This window comes from Eleutherodactylus coqui, chromosome 9, assembly GCF_035609145.1.
Source record: "Eleutherodactylus coqui strain aEleCoq1 chromosome 9, aEleCoq1.hap1, whole genome shotgun sequence".
Classification (NCBI taxonomy): domain Eukaryota; kingdom Metazoa; phylum Chordata; class Amphibia; order Anura; family Eleutherodactylidae; genus Eleutherodactylus; species Eleutherodactylus coqui.
Genome location: NC_089845.1, coordinates 169,806,293 through 169,832,837, shown reverse-complemented (window position 1 = coordinate 169,832,837; position 26,545 = coordinate 169,806,293). Strand labels below are relative to the sequence as shown.

Genomic DNA, 26,545 nt, shown 5'->3' with positions numbered 1-26,545 from the left:
TTTATCACTGTTATGACTTCTTGAGAAATTCGGAGATTGTGCTTAAGGAGCTGTTCCAGCAGGTCCCCATAGGCTGCAGTTAGAGATGCCGCTTTCCTTTCTGATGATAATCATACATTGTGTTCTAAGAATGATTTTCTTTACTGTTGACGCTGCTCCTCCGGTGCCCTCCAACAATGCCTGCTGAGATGTTCATCCAGGGACTCCTGGTTCATGAATAGCATACAAAGCAGAGCAGTGCAGAAGGAGCGAGTGTGGGCAGAGGGGGGAGTAATGCCACATAGCAGTGCAGATTTATGCTGCCCACAGTCAATGTAAAGCGTTATGGCACCTTGGGTCAATGAAAAGCTGGATGGCACCTGGGGTCAGTGGAAGGTTGCATGGCACCTAAATAAAAAAATAAAATAAATATTATTATTTGTCTAGCAAGAACTTATCCCACAGCACTTTCAAGTAATTTATTTATCACCCCCACCCCACCAAGCTGGGTACTCATTTTATCAACCTCGGAAGGATGAGTGAACCTTGAGCTGGCTGCCTGAACCATGCGGGGATTGAACTCACAACCTTCAGGTCAGGAGTGACAGCTTAGGACTGCATTTCTCCTGCCTTAAAACTCTGTGCAACACGAGGCACCTAGAGTCAATAGAAAGCTGGGGTCAATGGACAGCTGGATGGCATCTGGGGTCAATGGAAAGTTGGATGGCACCCAAGGTCGGACTTGCCTACTAGAGGACCCTCTGACACAATGATGAGCCCCAATGATCCAGCAGAGGGCAACCCCATTTGGTGACTTTGAAGCAATCATTTGCCACTAGGATCTGTTCCTTATGAGTAACTAGTAACTTATTAACCCCTTCCATAACTGTACAGCAGAGCAGGCAGGTAGTTCCCACAAATGGCCACACATTTATGGTACAAGGATGGTCTAAGCCATCAGCAGCAGGCATCGGCTCCAACACACTGCGTCTTTTACCATTTAATTCCATTCAAAAATTCTTATCAGTTTTTCAACGCATGAAATGGTACCATTAAAAAAATACAATTCCCCCCTGCAGTACATGAGCCCAAATACAGATATAAGGACCTTTATGGGCAGATCAACCCGGTAATAAAGCATCAACCCCCTCGGAGTTGTCAAAGTTGTTTAATAATGTTGCAAAGTATCCAGGAATATTATACAGCGGTCATTTATGGTTCTGTCTCCTTCATAATTATGATTGCAAATTGAAATAGCGGGTAAATAGCGTTGTGGTGGGTGGAGCTGTGTGAGTGAGGGGCGTGGCTAGCATTAGTGGAGTGTGAAGAGTCGGGTTCCTGTACAGAGTTGTGGATGATGATGTGTTACAGAAGGGAACACGGTTGCGCACTTTGTGTGTCGCAGAGAGGGGAAGCTGTGTGCTCCCGCGGAGAGACCCAGGAGAGTGGAGCAGGAGCAGCGGGCAGAGGAGCAAATGAAGCCAGCATTGTAAAGATTGCCTCTGAGAGGGCTGAGCCATTGTATAAGTGCGCCAGACGTGTTGGACGCCCGGGGAATAGTGGCTGCAGAAGGACTGTGTATTGAGTGAACCAACCCAAGTGAGTGCTGAGCCAGTAGGCCAGTCTGCTGTGGCCACCAGACATTGACTACCCGTACACCTCTGTCTGAGCAACATACGGCATTACTTATTTTCTGCTCCACCATCTTGTTTGACCCTACAAGGCATCAGTTATGACCACTATGACATGGTTAAAGCTATGCCAGCTCCAAGGGATTCGCACCGGCTAGACGTTGCAGCAGTGGCCGGTGCAGAACCCCTTGCTCATCTGGTGAGTCTGCAGTCATATTACGAAGCTATGTCAAGTGATGGCTTTCAAGGAATGCAGATGAGAAAACAAACCGTCAAAAAAAAGGATGGTATTTAACGAGACCCTCTGCTCCTGGACAAACGAAGATGGCCGCACCAGATTCTCTGACTACCTAGTGCATGTTGTGCATTAGCATGGGTCATTAGTCTAAGACACTACACCTACTCTGAACCACCGATGCTGTCCACATGATCCATGCTGACCAGTCAGAGCAGCATGTAGTGTCTTAGACTATTGCTGCTACTAATAAACCATGTACATCAGGTAGTCAGAGAAGAGGTTTGGTCATCTTTGTTTCTCCAGGTCTGGAAGGTCGCTTTAACCCCTTAGTGACGGCCCCATTGCCTTTTTACGCCCTACGTACGTAAAAACATGCCTCCTCTAGGAATGAAAGCCCTGCAGGATCAGGTTGTGATAGCTCTATGCTGCCGGTTACCGGAGGTAGCCAACAGCATGGAGCTGTCATCGAGGGCTGCGGGACCCGACCCCCGGTTACGCGATCGCCAGTATCCACCGGATATCGACGATTGCGTTAAAGTCAATGGAAACGAAAACAAAGTTAAAGTTTCAACTCCCCTTACGGATCGGATCTGTAAGGGGAGCTGAGAGTACTCACCTCCGGTCGACCACGCTGTCCGGCGTCTTCTTGATCCTCAACGGCCCTGCCGCCAGCCTCTGAGCATGCGCGCCAGACGCATTAAGTCACGCGCATGCGCAGAGAGCCGGGAGGCCCGGAAAATGTAAAAACTCCCGGCTAGTATTAGTAGCCGAGAGCAGGGAGCTGTCACCGGGAGCCGCTGTATGCGGTTCCCGGTCACGTGATCGCTGCTATCCAATGGATAGTTAAAAGTTAAAAAAAAGTTAAAAAGTGTAAAAAAAAGAAAAAAGTTTGTTTCATCTCCCCTCATGGATCATATTCATGAGGGGAGATGAAATTAGGTACCTAAAGCCCCCAGATTTATCCGCGGACCTTGCCCGGTTTCTGCGCAAGCGTCCATCCCCAAAATGGTGGACGCAGGCGCAAAAGCCGCAGATTGGCGGGGTAATTTAAAATCACCCCACACCTGGCTACTAAATGTAGCCAAGAGCATGGAGATTTCATGGGGTGCCATGGTATGCGTTTCCCAGTCACGTGATCGCTGTTATCCAGTGGATAATGGCGATTACGTAAAAGTTATAAAAAGCTCAATTTTCACCTCCCATCACGGATCAGATCCGTGAGGGGAGGTGAAATTACTTAAATAAGGCCACCGGAGATGTTCCCTGATGGGATCCTTATCCGCGGACCTTTCCCCAGTTTTGGCGCATGCGCCTGTCGCCAAAATGGCGGGCACAAGCGCAGAAGCTGTGGAGGGCAAGAGGAAATTTAAAATCTCCTTGCTCCTGGCTACTAAAGGTAGCCAAGAGCTTGGAGATGTCACGGGGGGCAGCAGTGAGCGGTCTTCGGTCACATGATTGCCATTATCCAATGGATAATGGCGATCACGTAAAAGTTAAAAGACAGTTAAAGTTTGACACTCCGTTCAGTTTGGGCCCCGTTGTGCATCCAGACAGAAGATTAGGGCCACAATGGGTATGTTTCTGAACACGGGACAAATGGGGGTATACATTTTGTGGTGAAAGTCTTTATTCCTATGTGTGCTGTACAAAAAAAAAACTATTTTTAAAATGACATAATTGCCAAAAAAACAAAAATTGTAATTTTTTCCTTCTGCTTTGCTTCGATTCATTTAAAAACAGTGGAGTCAAAATACACAGCACACACTTAGATGAATGTGTTTAGGGGTGTAGTTTTTAAAATGGGGTCATTTGTGGGGGTTCTCTATCATTTTGGCCGCTCAAGGGCTCCACAAGTGGGCAATGGGGCCTAAATCACCTTCAAGCAAAATGTCTGTTCTGAAAACCTTCCAGTTAGGGTCCCGTTGTGCATACGGACAGAAGATTAGGGCCACAAGGGGTATGTTTCTGAGTACAGGACAAACAGGGGTATCCATTTTAAGGTGCAAATCCTCATTTTCATGCGCACTATAGAAATGCGCACTATAGAAATATTCCTGTGTTTAAAATGATGTATTTGCAAAAATATGAAATTTTATTTTTTCTACTCTAAACTGCATTAATTCCAGAAAAGAAACTGTGGGGTCAAAATCCTCCTGACCCCCTCAGTGAATACACTAAGGGGTGTAGTTTATAAAATGAGGTCATTTGTGGGGGTCTCAATAATTCTGACACCTATGAGCCTTTGCAATCCTGGCTTGGTGCCGGAAAGTAAAGTGTTCCTCAAAATGTTGATAAGTAATGTTAAATGTGTACGTCTCCTAAATGGTTACAAAAAAAAAAAAAAGAAAGTTTTTCAAACGTGCGTCCAGAATAAAGTAAACAGATGGAAATATATAACTGAGCAAAAATTTGTACAGCATGTTTGCACATATTTGAGATATTACAGTTGAAATTGTAAAAAAATAACAATTTTTTCAAAGTTTTCCCTATATTGGCACTTTTAATAAATATACACAAATTCTTTGGGTCTATTTTTACTACCTAAGGGCGCCTACCCACTGGCGATTTTTTTTCCTTTGCGTTTTGCGTTTTTTCTGAAGAGCAATTAGTATAGAATGTGTTCTTGTCCATTTGCGGTTTTTTTTCGGTCCGTTGCAATTTTTCACATAGGAACTGTCAGTTGCATATGTGTCCTTATTTTTCTCTTAATGCACCCATGAATGTCAATGGAAATTAACGGAAAACGTGCAAAAAAGCCGCGAAAAACGCATGAAAAACGCGGCAAAAACGCTGCATTTTTCACGCATGAAAATCGGCAACGCCAGTGGGTAGGCGCCCTAAATGTGGCGAAAAAACAATGTCAGAATTACTTGGACATGCAAAACCTTTACAGAGTTATGATATGTTAAGTGGCACATGTCAGATTTCCAAAATTTGGCTCCGTCACTAAGGGGAAAACAGGCTTCGCCACTAAGAGGTTAAAGCAACCCTCCAGTTTTGGAACAAAATTCTGTACCATGTTTGACAGGAATAATAATAATAATAATAATCTTTATTTGTATAGCGCCAACTTATTCCGCAGCGCTGAATAAGGAGTGATCACTCATGCTGATATGGACTTATCAGCTATTTTCTGTGAGATCCTCCAGGATAGCATCTTTTAGAAACCCTTCAGACAGTTGATCTATTTTACGGCTCTGCACTTCTTCCTGGGTTAGACTGGTGACATTTATAATAATAATAATAATAAACTTTACTTGTATAGCGCCAACATATTCCGCAGCGCTTACATAGACAGGGGGAATACAGAAAGACAAAAGTACAAACATTACAGAACCGCGGTTACATAGTAATCAGCTGATGGAGACAATAGGGGTGAGGGTCCTGCTCCAACGAGCTTACATACTACAGGTAATGGGGTGATACAGAAGGTAAAGGGCTGGAGATGTGCCCGGTATGGCGAAGTGTGAGCGATGTTATACACATAGACAATGGTCAGACATTTATCCGTGTGACGGCAGAAACAGTATGACTGCAGGAGCGGTTTATGATGGCTAGCAGGGATTGTAGTCAGTAGGTCAGGGAGCATGTTATCAGGCGGAGTACAGAGGGGTTTGTTTAGGGAATGCGGTATGCCTCCCTGAAGAGGTGCGTTTTTAGAGCACGCCTGAAGTTCTGCGAGTCCTGGATTGCTCGGGTAGCCTTTGGTAGTGCGTTCCAGAGGATCGGTGCTGCTCTGGAGAAGTCTTGGAGGCGGGAATGAGAAGTTCGAATGAAAGGGGCACTCAGTCTGGTTTCATTAGCAGAGCGGAGAGCCCGGGCTGGTTGATGGATTGAGATAATCCAGTGGAGAGTTTACTTTATCACTCTGCATCGCATTTGATATTTCATTTTCCTCCATAAATACACTGGAGAAAAAACTATTTAATAGATTTGCTCACTCCTTATCACCCTCTACAATGTCTCCTACATTATTTATTGAAGAGACAACACTTTCAGTATTAATTGTTTTTCCATTTATATAGTTGAACAGTTCAGGGTTAGTTTTATTTGCTTTCCCAATAAGTCTCTCTGTCTCCATCTTTGCTGTCTTTATCTGATTTTTACATAATTTATTTTTTTCCTAATAGGTTATTAGTGCTTCTTCTTTGCTACCTTCTTTTTTTAGTAGTTGAAACGCTTTCTTTGTGCTGTTTATTGCCCCCTTTACATCTTTATTGAGCCACATTGTTTTTTTTCCCCTTTCCTACCCCTTTTATTCCTGTAAGTTATGAATCGCTCACAGTCAGTAATTAGGATGTTTTTAAACATTTTCCATTTATTATTTGTGCTCTTATTTTTGAGGACATTGTCCCAGTCAGTAAGGTTAAGGGGATCACTGGGCTGATGGAACTTGGCCTTCCTAAAGTTTAGTATTTCCGTAGCTTCCCTATAAAACTCTCTATGGAAGGACAAGTTGAAATATATGATATTATGGCCACTATTTCCTATCTGCCCTCCAACCTGCACCCCTGTTATTCTGTCAGGTCTGTTCATTAATATTAAGTCCCTAATGGCCGTCCCTCTAGTCGGTCCTGTACAAGTTGGGTGAGATATTATCTTTAGTATTTGACAGGAAGATGTTAACTTTACGAGATTCGCAGGTTTCTGTTTCCCAGTTTATATCCGGATAGTTAAAGTCACCCATAATAATTACTTTATTGTGATTTGCTGCTTCGTCTGTTTGCCCCAGTTACATTTGGTGTCTATACAAAACCTCTACGGGGATTTTACTGTTGTTTTTCCCTCCATTTATATCTACCCATGGAGACTCCACATGTTTATCTCCCTCCCATATAGCTTCCTGTAATGTGGGCTTTAAACAGGATTTTACATAAAGACAAGCCCCTCCCCCTTTCTGTTTTTTATTTTATTTTCCCTTCTGAACAAACTGTAACCCTGTAGGTTCACCCCCAATCACAGCTTTCGTCCAACCAGGTCTTTGCTATTATGTTGTAGTTTTCCTTAGACATTAGTACTTACAATTCATCTTCTTTATTGGTCAGTCTTCTAGCATTAGTCTGCTTAGTCACTGTAACGTCAAACTGGGACATGAACACTCAGCAGAGTCTTACCGGTATGTGGACTGAGCAGCATAAAACACTGACTGACAAACACTCAAAACACTCACATGAATAAACAGATAGAATTGCTATAATAAGTACAAGGAATTCGTTTGTGGATTGGCCAAGTCACTTAAGCCGCAAGCCCACTTTAAGGGTCCTTGTTGTTTTGCGGTCCCTACTCTAATGAGACAACTACCTGTCCTTTGTATAGCGCCAATTAAATAAATTATATAACAAGTCCCTTTCCCCCCTTCCCCTTCAGTGTGAAATGTGTTGTGTTCCTTCATGTTTGTGCAGTCTTCTGTATCTTCTGTGCATCATTCAGCATGAAAAGTGTCATGCTCCTGCGTGTCTGTGGCTCTTGGTGTCACTGTGCTGCTGTGGATCACTTACCATCTAGGTCCTTAGGTTCCAGTGCAGGCAGGATTCTTCTGAGCGGGAACGGGTCCTGAAGCATGTCACAGTGCAGAGGGATCAGCCCTATTCTCATCTGCACAAGGAAAGACTTGAAGCAATGGGATGAGACTGAAAGGGAGGAGACACAGATTAGATATTAGACAGTGAGGAGGATCAGTGAGTAGAACAGGTTACCACAGGAGATGGGGAGTTCTCCTTCAATGGAAGTGTTCAAACAAAGCTAGACAAATATCTGTCTGGGATGATTTAGTGATCCTGCACTGAGCAGGGGGTTGGACCTGATGACCCTGGAGGTCCCTTCCAACTCTACCATTCTAGAATTCTATGATTCTATAGGTCACCATGAGGGCAGAACTTCCTTCTCAGTGTTGCCAGAACTGTTTTCATGCCCCCTTTTACCTAACTGCTCCCTACCACTGCTGTCAGGCAGGAGAGTGGGGATTCGAACCAGTGCTGAAGTGCCTGTACTCTTCCCAGCCATGGCACTGACCTGGCAGAGAGGAACACACACAGTGCTTCCCAGTGCTCCTCAATGCTGGCATGCCCATCCTGGTCCTGAACTGGAGGGGGCAGAGCTTACTCTGGGCATCTGGAATTGCCTTTCGCAGCAGCCGCAAGCCGCTATTAAGTTAGGAGAAGTGCAGCGGCATAAACATTAGTAATTATAGCATTCACCCAACTATACAAAGTGAACATTATCATACCTCTTGGAAAGGGCTGCATTCTTCAGACCCTTTTCACAAATGTGCCAGCTATTTCTAGTAACCTGCCCCCCTCCACCTATGGAGTTGTGAGGCATTGCACCAGTGGTTAGCTATAAGGTATTGATGCCAGTGATGCCAGGTATAACACTCACTCAGCTCCGCAGATCAGAGACCAGACTACCGTGGAACTGTATTCGAGCAGCCTCATTTTTCTCTCAGCGAGGGCCAATTCCATCCTGTCTCGCTGCGAGTCTTTTATTGCTATTGTCACATCAATAAATTGTTCTTAATGGATGGAGCGGCACGCCGGTATTCTGCGCCTCCAATTGTCAGTCTTTATTACCACGCCTGAGTCGTCTTAATGCGGATTGTATCATCCTACCATTATCCTTTATCACTTGCAAATGTATATCTAACGGGATTTGTACCTTCTTAACAGCAGCTCATCGGACAAGATGAAACGACGTAAGTGCACTGAGCGCTCAGCGGCCTAATAGCGACTCTGGAGTCTTTGGTCGACCTGATGACGACTAACAACAACCCAACCGGTCGCGGTTTATACAGCTAGAATGTATTTATGGATAATATTGTTGACTGCAGAAAATTAACTTCAAGAAGGACTACAATGTGACTGGTGGCCCCATCAAGGCCATAATGCTGCTTCGGAGAGATAACTCACTGACAGTGTAGCTTGATGGAGGTTTGGCTAGTGTTGCCACCTTTGTCACAAAAAACTATTAGTCAAAGTAAAAGGGTGTGTGGTTAGGGGTATGGCTTGACAAGGACCGTAGTTCTTTCTGTAAACGGTCAAAATGTTGCTAGTTACTGTACTTTTATGGAGGAGTAAAGAAGACTTAATTTTATCACTTTGGATGCTGCCAAGACTACATTTATTTTCCTAGGGGCGTGGCTTATCACAACATATGTTTTTACCTCATATGTTATTCTAGCAGTTGCAACTAGTAATTTTGCCCCCCTCAGTGGCCCCAGTAGTAATAGTATCCACAGTAGCAATTGTGCCCCCAGTAGTGCCCTCAATAGTAATAGTTACCCCAGTAGTAATTGTGCCCCCAGTAGTGCCTCCAATAGTAATAGTGTCCACAGTAGTGGCCCCAGTAGTAATAGTTTCCCCAGTAATGGCCCCAGTAGTAAGCCTCTAATAGAAATAATGCCTGCAATAGTAACAGCACCCCTAGTAGTGGCCCTAATAGTAACAGTACCTCCATTTTTGGCCCCAGTAGTAATAATGCCCCCAATAATAATTGTACTACAACTAGTGGCTCCAATAGTAATAGTGGCCCTAGTAGAGGCCCCATTAGTATAAGTAGTGGCTTGAGTAGTATGAATGCCCCCTATAGTGGCCCCAGTAGTAACAGTGCTTCCTAAAGTAAAAGTGCCTTCAATAGTAATAGAATGCCTAGTAGTAGCCCCAATAGTAAAAGTGCTCTCAGTTTTGGCCCCAGTAGTAATAGTGTCCTCAATTGCACTAGTGCCCCTAGTAGTGCCCCCACTAGTAACAGTGCCCCCAGTTTTGCCCAAGTAGTAATAGTGTGCACAATAGAACTAGTGCACCCACTAGTGGTCCAAACAATAATAGTGCCCCTAGTAGAGGCCCCAATAGTGCCCTCAGTAGTGACCTATTTAGTGATAGTGCCCCCAGTAGTGGTCCCAATAGTAGTAGGTTCTCCGGTAAAAATAGCGCCCCCCGTAGTGGCCTCCGTAGTAAGAGTGCCCCCAATTGTGGCCTGAGTAGCAACAGCACCCCCAGTAGTAAAAGTGCCCCCAGTAGTAATAGTGCACCCAGTATTAGCCCCATCAGTAATAGTGCCACAGTAGTGGCCCCAGAAGTAATAGTGCCCCCAATAGTAATAGTCCCCTTAGTAGTGGCCACAATAGTAACAGTGCCCTGGGTACTGACCTGACTAGTAACAGTGGCCCCAATAGTAATAGTACCCCAATTAATAATAGCGCCCCCAGCAGTAATAGTATGCTCCTTCTAAAGGAGGGATGTAATTCCCGAGTTTGTGAGTGATTATGGTTGTCCGGGTCACTCGTATACTCCAGTCCAGGTGTTACCTGAAGCTGGAGCCCATTTGAAGCCCAATTGGGAAAGGAGCAGTCAAAAGCTCAGTAAGAGAGGTTGTTACAGAGTGAGAAGCAAATCCAGAGAAACAGAGTGAGAAGGATAGTCTCTGTGCAGAAGCTCTGGAAAGCTGGTTGGAATTGACCAGGGAGAGCTGAATAAAGATAACTCTAAGGAGAAGGTTGAGTGAGAACCCCTCTGTAAAGTTACAGGGATTGTTAGAATTATGGATATTGTATTTCTGGAGAAAGCCTGTTTATTATTTAGTTTTGCAATAAACTACCCTGAGTTACAGTCACCTCTCTCTGTGGAAGCAGACCTTTTATAGAGCCCTGCTTACATATGGTGGAGTATGCGGGCAAAAGTTTATATTACAGCGGTGAATGTCCTGGCTCAAAACGGCAGTGGAAATGCAAACAGCCTTTACAAGTATGGAGGAGTTGGTGAAGCAGTTAGTACAGATGAACGCACAGCAACAAAAGGCAGTTGCCCAACAGCAGCAGGTGTCGTCTCAGCAGCAAAAAGCCCATGTGGAGGCTATGCAGGTGCAGCAGAAGACAAATCAACTCCTCGTAAGGCAGATTGCTATGAGTCAGTCAGGGTAAAAGAGACTGCAGTCCTCTACAACCAGAGCACTGGTGTAGATGCCCTTACAGTAGTGAGAGGGGTTTTGATAATAATAATATTTATTTGTATAGCGCCAACCTATTCTGCAGCGCTTTCAAAGCATAGGGGAACACAAACAAGACAATTACATGCAGTATACACTTATTTGGGGAGAGAGCACAAAACAGTAAGAAAATTACATACGGTACTTAATTATTAGGGAACAGAACGGGGGTGATAAGAAGGTGCAGGGGCAGAAGATGTATATGATAGGCAAAGTGGAAGGGAAGGGGAGCCATAGGGAGAGGCAGGGGGCATGTTGTGGGGGATTACATCAGGAGATTTGGCATGCCTTCCTGAAGAGGTGTGTTTTTAAGGCACGTCTAAAGTTCCAGATGTCCGGATGTTTTGGGGTAGTGCGTTCCAGAGGATCGGTGCTGCTATAGAGAGGTCCTGGAGACAAGCATGTGAGGATTGAATTAGGGGGTTGTTTACTCTTAATGTGTTGGCTGTTCGGAGTGTACGGACAGGAGGGAATTGATACACAGAGGTATGGAGTGTGCGGGCTGGGTGGTGTACAGACAGGAGGAGGCGATGTACGGTGGTGCAGTGCCATGGAGAGCTTTGTGGGTGATGAGTGTGAATTGAGTTTTACAGTGGATGGGCAGTCAATGCAATGACTGGCATAGTGCGGGGGCGTCTGAGAAGTGGATGGATAGGAAGATGAGCCTAGCTGCTGCATTTAGTATGGATTGGAGTGGAGTAAGTCTGGTGCAGGGAAGGCCAATGAGCAGGGAGTTACAGTAATCGAGTCGGGAGTGGATGAGGGCGACCACGAGTGTCTTTAGTGTGACCGTGGTGAGGAACGGCCAGATTTTAGCAATATTCCTGAGATGCATGTGGCATGTTTGGGGCAGAGATTGGATGTGGGAGGTAAAGGAGAGGTCATAGACCAGTGTGACCCGAAGGCATCGGGCATGCCGTCTGGGGGTTATGATGGTGCCAGACACTGGAATGGAGATGTTGGGGGGAGGTCGGTTAGAAGGCGGAAAGACAAGGAGGTCAGTTTTAGAGAGGTTACATAGTATTAGAGACAGCAGACAGACAGTTGGTGATGTTTTGGATGAAGAGTGCAGGGATCTCACGGGAAGAGGTGCATAGTCGGGTGTTGTTAGCGTAGAGATGATATTGGAGGCTGAATTTGCGAATGGTTTGGGGCTGTGTAGATAGAGAAGAGGAGGTTTTACAAAAGATGACCTGAGAGGGCGATGTGGAAGCCTTCTTAACCATATTTGGGAGAATAGGAGAGAGGGAGAAACTGCCCTCTGAGTGGTGGGCAGATGTGGTGGCCCCTTACTGGAGAATTTCAAAAGGCCTATTATGATCTGACCCAGCAGGACACAAAAGAGTATAGCAAGCTAAAAGTGGAGATTCCTGCTCGCCTGGGAGTAAATATGGGATTGCTCAATGTCACCCCTCACAAGAGTGCGATAGAGCATATTGCCCAAATGCAAGAAACAATTTTAAAGGTGATGCCTATTGTGAAAGAACATCTCCTTAGGGCTCCGGAAAACCAAGCAAGGGTTTATAACAGGGCCGCTAGACTGGCTGCTAGCTTGAGTACCCACAGCAGAGTAAGTTCCTTGCCAAGTGGCAAGGGCCCTACGAAATGGTTGAAAAAGTCCACCAGCCCAGTAAAAGAAAATGTATACAATTGTATCATGCAAATTTACTAAAGCCCTGTAGAGACTCTTAATTCTCCTTGTATTATGGTTGAGGCAACAAGCTGAGTTCCTATCAGGATCTCAGAAACAGCAATGTAAGGAGTTAATACAGAAAAACAAAGATCTGTTTACTGATTTTCCCAGGCAGACTAATATTATTGAGCATGAGGTCATTACTAGAGATGAGCGAACGCGTTCGTCCGAGCTTGATATTCGTGCGAATATTAGGGTGTTCGGGATGTTCGTTATTCGTAACGAACACCATGCGGTGTTCTGGTTACTTTCACTTCCTTCCCTGAGACGTTAGCGCGCTTTTCTGGCCAATTGAAAGACAGGGAAGGCATTACAACTTCCCCCTGTGACGTTCAAGCCCTATACCACCCCCCTGCTGTGAGTGGCTGGGGCGATCAGGTGTCACCCGAACATAAAAGTCGGCCCCTCCCGCGGCTCGCCTCAGATGCCTGGTGAGTTAGATGAGGGACAGTGCTGTTTGTACCGGAGCTGCTGTAGGGAAAGAATTGGTAGTTAGTGTAGGCTTCAAGACCCCCAAAGGTCCTTATTAGGGCCACTGATAGCTGTGTGTTGGCTGCTGTTAGCAGTGGCATTTTTTTTTTTCTCAAAATCGGCTCTGCAGAGCGTTGCACCTGGCATTAGGGACAGAAGTGCTGCATAGGCAGGGAGAGTGTTAGGAGTGAGTGTAGCCTTCAAGAACCTCAACGGTCCTTTCTAGGGCCATATTTATCCGTGTGCAGTACTGTCCAGGCTGCTGTTAGCTGTGCTGCATTTTTTTTGGGCTTCTCAAAATCGCCTCTGCAGAGCATTCCACCCTCCATTGATACTGCAGGGAAAGAATTGTATAGGCAGGGCCACAACACAGTTATTATTCATTGAATATACGCAGTGCGGCCTTTTGCTTGTAAAACAAGTGAAAATAATTCTATTTGTCCTGCCTCTGTCCGTCCTAACGCCGGTGGACACGTGTGAGCTGCGTGAACAACATTGCTAAATCATACGCACCCAGCTACGCTTTACTGCTGGCTTCGCCATTTGCTTTCCTTAATTGGGAAAAAATACCTGCTCTGCCAGAGTTATAATAACTCTGCTACCCTCACGTTCTGTGACACATAAGCAGGGACACAGCACAGTTATTAAACTTCTCATGTTCATAGAATATACGCAGTGCTGCCTTTTGGTGGAAAAAAACTGAAAACAAATCTATTTGTTCAGCCTCTGTCCGTCCTAACGCCGGTGGACACGTGTGAGCTGCGTGAACAACATTGCTAAATCATACGCACCCAGCTACGCTTTACTGCTGGCTTCGCCATTTGCTTTCCTTAATTGGGAAAAAAATACCTGCTCTGCCAGAGTTATAATAACTCTGCTACCCTCACGTTCTGTGACACATAAGCAGGGACACAGCACAGTTATTAAACTTAGATTATTCATTCACTAGAGGCAGTGGGGCCTTTCGTTTTCCAAAAAGGGCAAAAATTATATTTGGCCTGCAGTCTTGCGCCAATTTATTTCCTGCCTGTGAAATCAAATCACTGGTAATACAGCATGCTGAGGGGTAGGGGTAGGCCTAGAGGACGTGGACGTGGCCGAGGACGCGGAGGGCCAAGTCAGGGTGTGGGCACAGGCCGAGCTCCTGATCCCGGTGTGTCGCAGCCGACTGCTGCGCGATTAGGAGAGAGGCACGTTTCTGGCGTCCCCACATTCATCGCCCAATTAATGGGTCCACGCGGGAGACGGTTATTAGAAAATGAGCAGTGTGAGCAGGTCCTGTCGTGGATGGCAGAAAGTGCTTCGAGCAACCTATCGTCAACACGCAGTTCTGCGCCGTCCACTGCTGCAAATCCGAATCCTCTGTCTGCTGCTCCTCCTTCCTCCCAGCCTCCTCACTCCACTACAATGACACCTGCTCAGGAGCGGGAACACTCCCAGGAACTGTTCTCGGGCCCCTGCTCAGATTGGGCAGCAGCGGTTCCTCTCCCACCAGAGGAGTTTATAGTCACTGATGCCCAACCATTCGAAAGTTCCCGGGGTCCGGGGGATGAGGCTGGGGACTTCCGCCAACTGTCTCAAGAACTTTCTGTGGGTGAGGAGGACGATGACGATCAGACACAGTTGTCTTGCAGTGAGGTAGTAGTAAGGGCAGTAAGTCCGAGGGAGCAGCGCACAGAGGATTCGGAGGAAGAGCAGCAGGACGATGAGGTGACTGACCCCACCTGGTGTGCAACGCTTACTCAGGAGGACAGGTCTTCAGAGGGGGAGTCAAGGGCATCAGCAGGGCAGGTTGCAAGAGGCAATGCGGTGGCCAGGGGTAGAGGCAGGGCCAGACCGAATAATCCACCAAGTTTCCCAAAGCGCTCCCTCGCGCCATGCCACCCTGCAGAGGCCGAGGTGCTCTAAGGTCTGGCAGTTTTTCACAGAGACGCCTGACGACCGACGAACAGTGGTGTGCAACCTTTGTTGCGCAAAGCTCAGCCGGGGAGCCAACACCAACAGCCTCACCACCACCACCATGCGCAGGCATATGATGGCCAAGCACCCCACAAGGTGGGACGAAGGCCGTTCAGCGCCTCCGGTTTGCACCCCTGCCTCTCCCCCTGTGCCCCAACCTGCCACTGAGATGCAACCCCCCTCTCAGGACACAGGCACTACCGCCTCATGGCCTGCACCCACACCCTCATCTCCGCTGTCCTCGGCCCCATCCAGCAGTGTAGTTCAGCGCACCGTCCAGCCGTCGCTTGCGCAAGTGTTCAAGCGCAAGTACGCCGCCACGCACCCGCACGCTCAAACGTTAACCGTCCGCATCGCAAAATTCATCAGCCTTGAGATGCTGCCGTATAGGGTTGTGGAAACGGAGTCCTTCAAAAGTATCATGGAGGCGGCGGCCCCGCGCTACTCAGTTCCCAGTCGCCACTACTTTTCCCGATGTGCCGTCCCAGCCCTGCACGACCACGTCTCCCGCAACATTGTACGCGCCCTCACCAACGCGGTTACTGCCACGGTCCACTTAACTACGGACACGTGGACAAGCACAGGCGGGCAGGGCCACTACATCTCCCTGACGGCACATTGGGTGAATTTAGTGGAGGCTGGGACCGAGTCAGAGCCTGGGACCGCTCACGTCCTACCCACCCCCAGAATTGCGGGCCCCAGCTCGGTGCTGGTATCTGCGGAGGTGTATGCTTCCTCCACTAAAGCACCCTCCTCCTCCTCCTCCTCCTCCTCTGTCTCGCAATCAAGATGTGTTAGCAGCAGCATGTCGCCAGCAGTCGGTGTCGCGCGGTGTGGCAGCACAGCGGTGGGCAAGCGTCAGCAGGCCGTGCTGAAACTACTCAGCTTAGGCGATAAGAGGCACACGGCCCACGAACTGCTGCAGGGTCTGACACAGCAGACCGACCGCTGGCTTGCGCCGCTGAGCCTCCAACCGGGCATGGTCGTGTGTGACAACGGCCGTAACCTGGTGGCGGCTCTGCAGCTCGGCAGCCTCACGCACGTGCCATGCCTGGCCCACGTCTTTAATTTGGTGGTTCAGCGCTTTCTGAAAAGCTACCCACGCTTGTCAGACCTGCTCGTAAAGGCGCGCCGGCTCTGCGCACATTTCCGCAAGTCCCACACGGACGCTGCCACCCTGCGCACCCTGCAACATCACTTTAAGCTGCCAGTGCACCGACTGCTGTGCGACGTGCCCACACGGTGGAACTCTACGCTCCACATGTTGGCCAGGCTCTATGAACAACGGAGAGCTATAGTCGAATACCAACTCCAACATGGGCGGCGCAGTGGGAGTCAGCCTCCTCAATTCCTTTCAGAAGAGTGGGCCTGGTTGGCAGACATCTGCCATGTCCTTGGTAATTTTGAGGAGTCTACCCAGGTGGTGAGCGGCGATGCTACAATCATTAGCGTCACCATTCCTCTGCTATGCATCTTGAGAAGTTCCCTGCAAACCATAAAGGCAGCTGCTTTGCGCTCGGAAACGGGGGCGGGGGAAGACAGTATGCCGCTGGATAGTCAGGGCACCCTCCTGTCTATTTCTCAGCGCGTACAGGAGGAGGAGGAGGAGCATGAGGAGGATGAGGAGGAGGGGGAAGAGACAGCTTGGCCCGCTGCTGACGGTACACCGGCTGATTGCCTGTCATCCTTTCAGCGTGTATGGCCTGAGGAGGAGGAGGAGGAGGAGGAGGAGGATCCTGAAAGTGATCTTCCTAGTGAGGACAGCCATGTGTTGCGTACTGGTACCCTGGCACACATGGCTGACTTCATGTTAGGATGCCTTTCTCGTGACCCTCGCGTTGCACGCATTCTGGCCACGACGGATTACTGGGTGTACACACTGCTCGACCCACGCTATAAGGAGAACCTGCCCACTCTCATTCCCGAAGAGGAAAGGGGTTCGAGAGTGTTGCTATACCACAGGACCCTTGCGGACAAGCTGATGGTAAAATTCCCAGCCGACAGCGCTAGTGGCAGAAGGCGCAGTACCGAGGGCAAGGTAGCAGGGGAGGTGCGGAGATCGAGCAGCATGTACAGCACAGGCAGTGCAACAGTCTTTAAGGGCCTGGACAGCTTTATGGCTCCCCACCAAGACTGTGTCACCGCTCCCCAGTCACGGCTGAGTCGGCGGGAGCACTGTAAAAGGATGGTGAGGGAGTACGTAGCGGATCGCACGACCATCCTTGGTGACGCCTCTGCCCCCTACAACTACTGGGTGTCGAAGCTGGACACGTGGCCTGAACTCGCGCTGTATGCCCTGGAGGTGCTTGCTTGTCCTGCGGCTAGCGTCTTGTCGGAAAGGGTGTTTAGTGCGGCTGGGGGAATCATCACAGATAAGCGTACCCGCCTGTCAACCGACAGTGCCGACAGGCTAACACTCATCAAGATGAACAAAGGCTGGATTTCCCCAGACTTCTCTTCTCCACCAGCGGACAGCAGCGATACGTAAGCAATACGTAGGCTGCACCCGCGGATGGAAGCATCGTTCTCTATCACCATCAAAAACGGGGACATTTCTGCTTCATCAATCTGTGTCTAATATTCCTCCTCCTCCTCCTGCTCCTCCTCCTGAAACCTCACGTAATCACGCTGAACGGGCAATTTTTCTTAGGGCCACAAGGCTCAGTCAAATAATTTTTCAGAACAATTTTTATAAGTTTCAATGCTCTTAAAAGCGTTGGAACTTTAACTTGAACCAATTTTTCGTTACACTGGGCTGCCTCCAGGCCTAGTTACCACTTAAGCCACATTAACCAAAGCGATTAATGGGTTTCACCTGCCCTCTTGGCTGGCCATGGCCAATTTTTGGGATGTACATTAGTACTGTTGATACAGCAATTTTTGTGGGCCCTCGCCTACAGTGTAATCAAATTAATTTTTAGCCCACTTGCATTACAGCTGACGTAACCTCAGCTGTGTTGGGCAATGCAATGGGATATTTTTATGTACCGCCGGTGGGTTCCAGGGAGCCACCCATGCTGTGGGTCCACAGGGAGTTTAACCTACATGTGTCCACTTCTAAAGAACCCCAGTCTGACTGGGGCATGCAGTGTGGGCCGAAGCCCACCTGCATTAAGCACGACATTACTACCTCAGCTGTGTTGGGCAATGCAATGGGATATTTCTATGTACCGCCGGTGGCTTCCTGGCACCCACCCATGCTGTCGGTCGACAGGGAATTATAAATGCATCTGTTTCCACTTATAAAGAACCCCAGTCAGACTGGGGCATGCAGTGTGGGCCGAAACCCACCTGCATTAAGCACAACATTACTACCTCAGCTGTGTTGGGCAATGCAATGGGATATTTCTATGTACCGCCGGTGGCTTCCTGGCACCCACCCATGCTGTAGGTGCACACGGAGTGTAACCTACATGTGTCCACTTGTAAAGAACCCCAGTCTGACTGGGGCATGCAGTGTGGGCCGAAGCCCACCTGCATTAAGCACGACATTACTACCTCAGCTGTGTTGGGCAATGCAATGGGATATTTCTATGTACCGCCGGTGGCTTCCTGGCACCCACCCATGCTGTCGGTCGACAGGGAATTATAAATGCATCTGTTTCCACTTATAAAGAACCCCAGTCAGACTGGGGCATGCAGTGTGGGCCGAAACCCACCTGCATTAAGCACAACATTACTACCTCAGCTGTGTTGGGCAATGCAATGGGATATTTCTATGTACCGCCGGTGGCTTCCTGGCACCCACCCATGCTGTAGGTGCACACGGAGTTTTTACTACATCTGTACACTTCTAAAGAACCCCAGTCTGACTGGGGCATGCAGTGTGGGCCGAAGCCCACCTGCATTAAGCACGACATTACTACCTCAGCTGTGATGGGCACTGCAATGGGATATTTCTGTGTACCGCCGGTGGGTTCCAGGGAGCCACCCATGCTGTGGGTCGACAGGGACTTCACAATAGGGAGTTGTACCTGCCTGTGTCTATGAATTAAAAACCCCGGTCTGACTGGGGCATGCAGACACCTTGACAGAATGAATAGTGTGTGGCACATAGGTTCCCCATTGCTATGCCCACGTGTGCAGCTCCTGATGGCGGTGGCACAGGATTCTATTTCTCATTGCTTCTGTACAGCATTGTGGGCTATCGCTCCGCCACTTTTAAAGAGGGTCGCTGCCTAGCCGTGCCAACCTCTGCAGTGTGTGCCTGCGGTCCCTCGTCATGGCAGACGCAATTCTAAATAGACATGAGCGTGGTGTGGCATGAGGGCAGCTGAAGGCTGCCCAGGGACACTTTGGTGTGCGCTGTGGGGGGGGAGGGGGGGAGGGGGGGCGGTTGGGCAGCATGTAACCCAGGAGAAGTGTCAGTGGAGTGTCATGCAGGCAGTGATTGTGCTTTGTTGGAGGTAGTGTGGTGCTTAGCTAAGGTATGCATTGCTAATGAGGGCTTTTCAGAAGTAAAAGTTGTTGGGAGGGGGGGGGGCCCACTCTTGCCGGTATTGTGGCTTAATAGTGGGACCTGTGAACTTGAGATGCAGCCCAACATGTAGCCCCTCGCCTGCCCTATCCGTCACTGTGTCATTCCCATCACTTTCCTGAATTGCCCAGATTTTCGGAATAAGTTGGCGCTATACAAATAAAGATTATTATTATTATTATTATTATTTTCACACATGAAAACCTTAGCGAGCATCGGCGAAATACAAAAATGTTCTGGTCGCCCATTGACTTCAATGGGGTTCGTTGTTCGAAACGAACCCTCGAGCATCACGGGAAGTTCGTTCCGAATAACGAACACCCGAACATTTTGGTGTTCGCTCATCTCTAGTCATTACAGAACCCCGCGTAAAGGTAAAACTAAAGCCTATCGAATTCCCGAAGCCCTCCAGGAGATAGTTTCCCAAGGAATAAAAAGAATGTTGGAACTTGGGGTGATTGAAGAATCCACGAGTGAGTGGTGGAGTCCAATAGTCCTAAATAGTCCTAGTACCAAAACCCTCGGGGAGCGGCGGTCCTGTAACGATTATAGAAAGCTCAATGAAGTTTCTACATGCGATGCCGTGAGTAGACGAACTGATTGAAAGATTAGCTCCTGCCTGGTATATTTCCACCTTAGACCTCACCAAAGGATATTGGCAAATTCCCATGTCTGAGAGTACAAAGGAGAAGACCGCCTTCTCTACAGCCGTTTGTGTTACAAGAGCCTGTCGCGGCTTGTCGGTCGCAGCAACGTCGTAGCATGGTGGCCTCAACACAGGTAAAGACCCGTTGCCTTGTTAAGCAGGTCAAGGGTTAGTGCAGAGTCTGCTGGTGCTGTCTGTCTTTGCTGCATGGATGCATGCTGGATTAGTCATGCCTGGGAGTAGGCTGGAGGTGCGGTTTTCTTTTCACTCTGCCAGTTTTCAGGTGCAGAGTGGCTATATATTCTCACCCCTCCTGGTGGAGTCCTTGGAGTTTGGAGCTCTTCCATGCTGGGTGTATTGCGACTCACAGATATGTTGCTGCAGGTTCCTTTTTCAGTTGTTTTCTTGCTGTTCATTTCTGTTTTGCTTTGCATGTTGGTTCATCTCTCCAGGGGTTCCTATAGGGACAATCACGGCCCAGAAAAAAAGACGTGGGGCCGCCTTTTATCGAGGCGATGACTCTGCTTCAGGCAAGGACCCGTTACCTCTTTGCTAGGTTAGGGACAGGCTTCCTTCCCCCCTGGAGTGGTGCTCAGGATCTGCATAGTTTTGCCCTGCGCCGTGCTCAGGTGTCACATGGGCTTTACATCTGGGCTACGTATTTCAGTTGTGGTGCGCACTGTTCTGCAGTGCATAAATCTATCTACTACTCCAGTTGTTACCATCACCCTGCGTCCGTGCTGAACATGGTCCTTGTAAGCCGCACGGATGTGACAGGGCCCCTTCCACTTTCCAGAGAGCGATGGATAGGATTTTAAGTCCCCACAAGGAGTATGCCGCAGCCTACCTAGATGACATAATGATATTGAGCCAGGATTGGGAGAGCCACCTGAGTAAAGTTCAAGCTGTTCTGGATTCTATTAGGAAGGCTGGGTTCACAATGAACCTTAAAAAATGTGCCCTGGGCATGTAGGAAGTGAAATATCTGGGATAGAAGGGGGCTGAATAAACCCACCTCAACAAAATTGAAGCAATCCAGAATTGGCCCCGACATCTAACCAAGAAACAAGTAAGAGCTTTTTGGGGGTGGTACGCTATTACAGGCGTGTTGTCCCTAACTTTGCCACAATAGTGGCCCCATTAACGGAGTTCACAAAAGGAAAGGAAAAAAAATGTCCCCAGAAGCCGAACGAGCATTTGGGAAACTGAAGCCAATGCTGTGTCGCCAACCAGTACTGGTGGCCCCGGACTTCGCGAATGAATTCGAAGTTCAGACAGACGGCTCGGACGCGGGCTTAGGCGCGGTCAGCTCTCCAGAGGTCAATGGGGAAGAGCAGGCGGTCCTGTTCTGAAGACAAAAGCTAACCCGTATACAAGAAATCATTCTGTTGTCGAGAAAGAGGGTCTAGCCATAAAATGGGCGTTGCACTCCCTGCGGTACTATCGCTGACCTCAATGGATAAATAAGTGTGGAAGGAAAAAAAGAAAACCAAAAAAGGACCATTATGGAGTGAGTACTGTGAGCGGATCCAAAGGGCGTGGCTTAGCATAAAGGGGCGTGGTGTAGCTTCAAACAAAGTGATCTGGCACAGAGATGCTATGCCACAAAAACTGACCCTCTGTCCAGTGACCAGCAGGTGGAATCGCTTTGGAGTTGCGGGAAGTATTGTTGCTTCTGTCTCTGACTTCCATACGTATTCACGAGCGGTAAATCCGGCACGGTTAACCCCTTGTTACTGACAGCCGCGCTGCGACATGCCCTGCCTCAGCACTTGATTAAGCATCCTCAGGCGCTCCCCTTCGATGACACTTCATGGTATTTGTTAGTAGTAGTAAAGTTTAATTGTCTTAGCGGGATGTTCCCATATTTATGGAGCGCCGTAGCTTCCGCTGTAATTGAATTCCTGCGACTCTGCGCAAATCATTTGCAAATGAAAATTTACGTTGCTGCTTTCTTTTTTTTAATATACAAATCATTTCCCAAGACGAGGCTCAGAATCTGGATATTACACGTCAAAGGAACCTTACAAGCTCCTACATAGACTTTCTGGAATGCTAAAGTGCATCAGCGCCCTCTAGGGGCGAGTCAGGCGAATGACTGTGTCGTAAATCAGCTCTTTACAAGACAAAGTGCAGTCTGCTGCTTAATAAATGTGACGGATCATCTAAGCGCACACATGGCTCCTCCAGATGATCACGCACTACAGCTTTGGCCTGTGTATGTGATGAGGGCGCTAATGCCAACATTAAAGGGAATGTATCGCCTGCATTGTAATCCTTAATTAAAACCAGATAACGACACGTTTTCCATTTTTCTAATCTGCTTTTATTTTCTGCAAAGTTGGAAACGTCGTCTGTAAAGTGTCCATTTTGATTAAGAAGATGTCTCTATGAAGTTTATGCATCCGCACTCCACATGCTGCTCCAACTCTGAAGAGACGTAACTTGGTTGGATTCTGGATGAAAGGTCCACATCCTGCTGAGAGTGTGCATTACTAAGCCTAGCTGGGGACTCCCCCCAGTGCCTCTAGCTGGTGACTCCCCCCAGTGCCTCTAGCTGGTGAGTCCCCCCAGTGCCTCTAGCTGATGAATCCCTGCAGTGCCTCTAGCTGGTGAGTCCCCCCCAGTGCCTCTAGCTGGTGAGTCCCCCCCAGTGCCTCTAGCTGGTGAGTCCCCCTGAGTGCCTGTAGCTGGTGAGTCCCCCCCAGTGCCTCTAGCTGGTGAGTCCCCCTGAGTGCCTGTAGCTGGTGAGTCCCCCCCAGTGCCTCTAGCTGGTGAGCCCCCCCCCCCCCCAGTGCCTCTAGCTGGTGAGTCCCCCCCAGTGACTTTAGCTGGTGATGCCCCCCCCCCCAGTGTTTCTAGCTGGTGAGTCCCCCCTAGTGCCTCTAGCTGGTGAGTCGTCCCCCCCCCCCCCCCAGTGCCTCTAGCTGGTGACTCCCCCCAGTGCCTCTAGCTGGTGAGTCCCCCCAGTGCCTCTAGCTGATGAATCCCTGCAGTGCCTCCAGCTGGTGAGTCCCCCCAGTGCCTCTAGCTGATGAATCCCTGCAGTGCCTCTAGCTGGTGAGTCCCCACCAGTGCCTCTTGCTGCTGAGTCCCCCCAGTGCCTCTAGCTGGTGAGTCCCCCTGAGTGCCTGTAGCTGGTGAGTCCCCCCAGTGCCTCTAGCTGGTGAGTCCCCCCAGTGCCTCTAGCTGGTGAGTCCCCCCCAGTGCCTCTAGCTGGTGAGTCCCCCCCAGTGCCTCTAGCTGGTGAGTCCCCCTGAGTGCCTGTAGCTGGTGAGTCCCCCCCAGTGCCTCTAGCTGGTGAGCCCCCCCCCCCCCCCCAGTGCCTCTAGCTGGTGAGTCCCCCCCAGTGACTTTAGCTGGTGATGCCCCCCCCCCCCAGTGTTTCTAGCTGGTGAGTCCCCCCTAGTGCCTCTAGCTGGTGAGTCGTCCCCCCCCCCCAGTGCCTCTAGCTGGTGAGTCCCCCCCAGTGCCTCTAGCTGGTGAGTCCCCCTGAGTGCCTGTAGCTGGTGAGTCCCCCCCAGTGCCTCTAGCTGGTGAGCCCCCCCCCCCCCCCCCAGTGCCTCTAGCTGGTGAGTCCCCCCCAGTGACTTTAGCTGGTGATGCCCCCCCCCCCAGTGTTTCTAGCTGGTGAGTCCCCCCTAGTGCCTCTAGCTGGTGAGTCGTCCCCCCCCCCCCCAGTGCCTCTAGCTGGTGAGTCCTGTGTTATCTATATATAGGTGTCACCTCTCAGTGTAATCCTGTCTGTATAGGGAGGGGAGGAGGTGAGCTGTGACTATTGTGAATGGTGGACCCTGTGTTATCTATATATATTTGTCACCTCTCAGTGTAATCCTGTGTGAACAGGGAAGGGAGGAGGTGAGCTGTGACTATTGTGAATGGTGGATCCTGTGTTATCTATATATAGGTGTCTCCTCTCAGTGTAATCCTGTCTATACAGGGAGGGGAGGAGGTGAGCTGTGACTATTGTGAATGGTGGATCCTGTATTATCTATATATAGGTGTCTCCCCTCAGTGTAATCCTGTCTGTACATGGAGGTGAGGAGGTGAGCTGTGACTATTGTGAATGGTGGATCCTGTGTTATCTATATATAGGTGTCACCTCTCAGTGTAATCCTGTCTGTACAGGGAGGGGAGGAGGTGAGCTGTGACTATTGTGAATGGTGGATCCTGTATTATCTATATATAGGTGTCTCCTCTCAGTGTAATCCTGTCTGTACAGGGAGGGGAGGAGGGGAGCTGTGTGTATTGTGAATGGTGGCTCCTGTGTTATCTATATATAGGTGTCACCGTTCAGTGTAATCCTGTCTGTACAGGGAGGGGAGGAGGTGAGCTGTGACTATTATGAATGGTGGATCCTGTGTTATCTATATATATATATATATATATATATATATATATATATATATATATATATATATATATATATATAATGTCACCTCTCAGTGTAATCCTGTCTGTGCAGGGAGGGCAGGAGGTGAGCTGTGACTATTGTGAATGGTGGGTCCAGTGTTATCTATATATAGGTGTCTCCTCTCAGTGTAATCCTGCTTGCGATGATAATGAGATGACCGCTGTGTATTCTCCATAGAACAGTAAGTATCAGACTATTATTAGTCCTAGTGGACAGCAAGAAAACTGCAGGATTTTAGGATTATTCTTAAAATATAGATTGTGACAATGTAGCTTTTTTCTCTTTACTCCCCTCCCTGTTCCCCTACTCATCTCTGCACTCTCCCGCTGCTACCCCAATAAATCTTACAGTATCCCCCATAGCTCAGTACTAGTGCCCCCTCTGCCCCCTCTGTCATACTGTCCCCTCTGTGCCACTAGTAGTAATTGTTCACACACCATTGCCGTCTGTATGGAGCATGGCCCGAGAGCGGTGGGTGCTACTGCTGACCATGGTTTGGCCTCACTCCTGACTTTGCCTCTGCTTCTGCAGCAGCATGCCCATCAGTGATGTCTCTGGGAGCCTCTGAAGAGTCCCCACCTCCGTGGAGGGGTTAAGGGTAAGGAACGGGGAATCGTTTATTTGGCATCAGCAATTGAGGCTCAAAGATCCACGTCTGCAGTAAGAGCCGAAACCCTTTAATGGTGATTTGAGCTCCCATGATGCACTGCTTTATGTAAATATAAAATTAATAGAATTCTGTTTGCTGCTTTGGATGTGATTGGAGAAGAGAACATCATTTAAGCAATTAAAGCAAATCGCTAACAACTTATGATGTAAATTCTACTGGTAGAATATCATCAACTGCTTTTCATGAGAGCCGACTATTTAGTAGACCTGAGCGTAAAGGGTAGTAAACTCCTCTGAGACTGTTGATGGCGATGTGCAATGGAGAACACTTCACTGAATAGACACTACTAAGTAAAACCTTTAAAACAAAAAAACCTCTTGCATCCACCATGTCAGAGGGAAAATGAGCGGGTGCCCGCTATACAAGACACACATAAGTAGACTCAGACAGTTATGGCATAGATATTATGCTCAGACAAGCAGGCAGGTACTCACAAAAGGCAATACTCGCTCGAGTATTTGCGAGTACGTTCGCTTATCTCTAGTGATCATCCATCTACCCATGCTGTTGGAGGACCCACAGTGATGCAGGGAAGCACCTTTAGCTTGCATGTGTTGAAAATGGAGAGGAATGAGAGGCTCCCTTTGGAGGAGTTGAGGATCTTTCCTCTTCCCCCATCTGTTGGAGAATCCGCAGGGGCGCAGGGAGAAACCTCTGAGTGCCTTGTGTTTAATATGGAGGAGAAGGAGAGACTCCCGTACCGCATATGAATGCATGAGTTGAGTGAGTGAATCCCAACAACAGAGAGAGAGAGAGAGCAACCCCCAGTTTCTGAAAACAGGTACCCGTTCGTTCACACTACAGGCTTTTCCTGTGCGGCCATCCATCATTAGGATCACCGCACAGAGGTACTTGATTGAGACACCCACACATCTGCTATGTGTGGTGTATATTGACTAAGCCTTCATTGAATAGTTGTGTTTGCCAGAGTATATGTGGAGTGACCCCCTACCCTGTTCCTCCTGCGGAGTGTTCCCAATCCAGGACCGGTAACATATAGATAACGTGGACTGTAGGGCCGTATTCATCCTGTGTATCCTCCCTACCTCTGAGCTATAGCCTATTATTGCTGAAAGTGAATTCTACCTGAATTACCTGTTATACAAAGTCAGTAAAAATTAAACCGGTTCCTAACCGTTCTTAGGGACCCGAGGTACTACACCCAAGTCTCTGTGTTATTACTCCGCCGCATAGAATATCGGTGTGTGGGAATGGTGGTGTCACGAGTGATTGGTACTACTACTTCTCCCATCCCCTATATTGGCACTCCTTAACAAAGGAGTTTTGAAGCTGGCCTGCGATACTGCTCTGGCCTTGGCTGCATCTCATCCCTCCAAGACCAGAGCCTGGTAAGTGCCACAATGATGAGACAGCATTTATCCCTCCCA

At 48.6% G+C, this 26,545-nt stretch overlaps 1 long non-coding RNA gene across 1 annotated transcript in view; it reads right to left on the bottom strand.

Annotated features, from left to right (window-relative positions):
- Positions 1–284: 284 nt before the first annotated feature.
- LOC136578888 (uncharacterized) overlaps positions 285–26,545 on the bottom strand; it is a 100,748-nt gene continuing 74,487 nt past the window's right edge. The window contains exons 2-3 of the long non-coding RNA XR_010786679.1: positions 7,347–7,478; positions 285–387 (exon numbers count right to left, since the gene is read on the bottom strand). This is a non-coding gene — a long non-coding RNA (uncharacterized lncRNA). The remainder of the gene's footprint in view (positions 388–7,346; positions 7,479–26,545) is intronic.